Below are 3,612 nucleotides of genomic sequence, written 5' to 3'. Positions count from 1 at the left end.
GCTGGGATCCGAGCAAGGGCGGCAGGCCTCTGGTACCGCATCCGGGAGAGGAAGAGGTGAGCTTTGAAAATATGGACTTTGATCATTTGATACGGTTAGGGTCGCGTCGTGCAGTGTACCCCGTCGAACTCCTGCACACCACCCTATCTCACATTCCTCCTATCCTTGCACTGCTATTCTCAAGCATTTACTTATTCTAATACTCAAACTATAGCAGTGCTACAAACTCACTATGCTCAAAAATTGTCCTTTGAAATGGTCGACAAATTATTCAACCATTTCACTTTCCGCAAATGAACCCTAAACTCAACTGGAAAGGCATGGGACATGAAAACGTTCAAATGCGGAAAGCCACTCAAATTCATTAAAATAATACTCATGATCTATGTCCAATTACTCTAATTAACAAACAAACATGCTCGATAACTTACAGCTCGAGTTTATATAAATTACAGACTCAAGAACTCCTCAGTGAAGTTTAACTAATTAGTCTAACTCAAAGAATTATACTTACCAAACTTACCCTTGTCTTCTGGATGTCTTCTTTTATCTTCTATTCTTCTGTATCTAAATGCAGAAGAATTAATTCAATGAAATAATATTATAATAAATAAAGAACAAAGCCGTTTTTATTGTTCTTCTTCGTCTGTCATCGCATTGACAACGCCATTGTTCATTCGCCGCACAACGTTCGCCTACAATCATTTGAAATGAATTTCTAGAGCAACTAATAGTAGCCTCAGGAAAATTTACATAAAGTTCATTTCTATTGATTAACAAGTATGAAACGTATTTCTCATTTCGTTGAACAAATAATATGCAGGCCACGCATAAGCTCAAAAGCAAACAAATTGAAATTGCACTGAAATTTGCATTCAAACTAGACAACGCCCATGTTTGAGAAGATAACATTCTTCTATATCTAATAACACACCTTACTCAGTAGTTAAAGCAGAAATAGATCGAGCAAACATCACTGTCGATGCTTCTGTTAGTCAACAAAGTCAATTTAACTGGTGCACTGCTAATATGAAGTTAATTTTCAAATGGCCCAATTTGCATAAAAGACAGACATTGCGCACGTAGCGTTAAACACCGGCTTACGTAAGTTGGATATGCTACTCTAATATGAATTAGAACATAATGTCAACAAAAAATGAACAACGATTGAGCACACTTGTTGCGCTCTATGCTAAGCATAATTAACTATATGAAAAATTTGATGTATCTAATGTCTTCAAATTTAGAAAACAATATAAAGTGATAATAAAATTAAATTGAAAACGATTTCTGTATGAAAACGGTATTTTTCTGTCCTGCATAATAGATAAAACAATACGCTTAGTGATATTTGACCTGCTCAGTTCAGAATGAAATTGAATGCAATAAGCAAGTGTAAATTGAAAATTTTATCGTTTTCTATAGTTAAATCTAGACGTTTACGCAAAATAACAAATTGAAATATGGATTTGTTCAACACTTTCAACGTTCAACTATATGTAATTGAGAATTCTGCTTTAAAAGTATTTCAAGTTTTACGCATCCCCAAATTAAAAATTGCTTAAATACTTAAATATGCATGCACTCATAGCAAATTATCAGGAAAATAAGTCTGAGTATTAAATTTTTACCTGAATGTAGCATCTTGCAATTGCACCTTGGTTACGCACCGCCACCGTTTGTCGAACAGCACTGTAATAAAATAATAACTATGGATATGCAACATTTGCTTATTACTTAGTAACCTTCTTATCATTAATTTGGTAATTTAAATAATGTATATTACTGTATTTTCAATTATTAATTATCTTTCCGTGATTTTATTTTTGAAATATACTTTAACTTAGTATTATAATAATTTTTTTACTTTTCCTCATTTTATCTGCTTTATTGCTTTATATATTTCTATAATGGAATTACGACATTTATATTAAATGAGACTTGTAATTATTTCCCTGAACATTGAAGCAAGCTGTGGTACAGCCAAGCCGGCTATCATCAGTTAGATTAATTTCCTGCAGATTTTCATATACTTTTAATTTATTGCTTTGTGATTCATGCCTGAATTCCAGATATATTTTAATGTCGTTCATGATCTTTGCCTTTTGTGCATGTTTGCGCACAACGAGAAGCTGATGATTTTCTGCCAAGCTTCACATTCCAGCGTCAGCCCAACAAAAAGGACAACTTGATTAACAGATACAATTTTCCAGTAGCTGCCAGAAAAGCAATTCCTTTCCACGGCTTCCCTATTTTAAACCGATTTCTCCAAACTTCTATTTACTGATGTTGAGGATGCCGCAAAATAGAATGTCTTGTCTTGTAAAATCTTGTGCGGTCGAACCACACTTTACCAGCAGAAAATTAATTATCGAATAGAAATGAAACTGGAAGTGGATATTTATAGTTTTGTAATAAGAAATTATATTCATTCATTTAATGTAAAATATACAGAAGCGTTTAATTTACAATGAAGAGCGGATGTAGTATACAAAAGATTTATCATGTGCATGTATTATTATACATGACAGTCTGATGAGGAACAAAATAGTGCCCTTTATTCATGTAAACAAAATTGGAATCTCAATCACGTGATAGAATAACTTTCAAATAAATAATTTTAATTGTATTTCAAATGATCGGCACGTTTCGATTCCGTTTGAAACTGAACTTTTCTAATACCAGGTCAATATTAATGGAAAAGTCAGAATAAATGTACATATTACTGCAAGTCCGTTCAGTCGTTCTTCTATCATGGTATTCCGGAAATAGCTTTTTAGATATTTCATTGCAGTAAAGCTTCGTTCTGGGCTGGCTGAGGCGACTGGATAAATGGTGAAAATCCGTAGGAGTAAGGACACGATCAGGTAATAATCGGTTGTTGAATTTTAATGCACACCCAAATCAAATGCCAAAAATGCTACGTTCGCTGAAAATCACGTATGCTAGTTGCGTTTCAGGGAAGTTACAGGTTGGCAACTTCCCTACATATTAAGATAGGCGCAAAGCTCTAACTTTAGAGGCTATGTATACAAAACCTATTGTGCAGTGTGCGATGAAGCTATCCATAACAATGACACCACAAACAAAATGTTGAAATTAGTGTAAATTATTTTTAGCTATTTTTCGCAAAACAGCAAAACCAAAGAATGCGATATAAGTGAAAAGGAAAAAAAAGAAACTTAACATAGAGTTTTTGTGAAGGTTTAGCGCAAAGGTTTAATTAATCGAGGAAAGAGAAGTAACTTTTTCACATAAAATTTGTTCCCCACTTTTCTTTACCGCATACAGAATCCTGAAACCTACTAGGCACTTTCCGGAAAAATTCTATAAAACACTATCTTTTATTATTATAAAACTAAAAGAATCAAAAAAGATACAAATTTTGATAAAAAGTATTCGCCGATTTTCACAAAAGAACCAAGTCCATGAAGCCATGAAGCCCATGAAATTTTGCAATTTTCCAGAAAAAACTTCACCTCCAAAAATTGACTTTATAGGCATCAATCGATCAGAAAAAACAGGAAGAGTACAACAAACGTATCCCGGCGGTTTCCGGTTGCGTATTTCTCGAGCGTATTTCTCTGAACCTGAAAAAAGTGGGAACATTAG

Source organism: Trichinella spiralis, assembly GCF_000181795.1.
Source record: "Trichinella spiralis strain ISS 195 chromosome Unknown Scfld9, whole genome shotgun sequence".
NCBI lineage: Eukaryota > Metazoa > Nematoda > Enoplea > Trichinellida > Trichinellidae > Trichinella > Trichinella spiralis.
Note: the sequence above shows the minus strand (reverse complement) of the source record.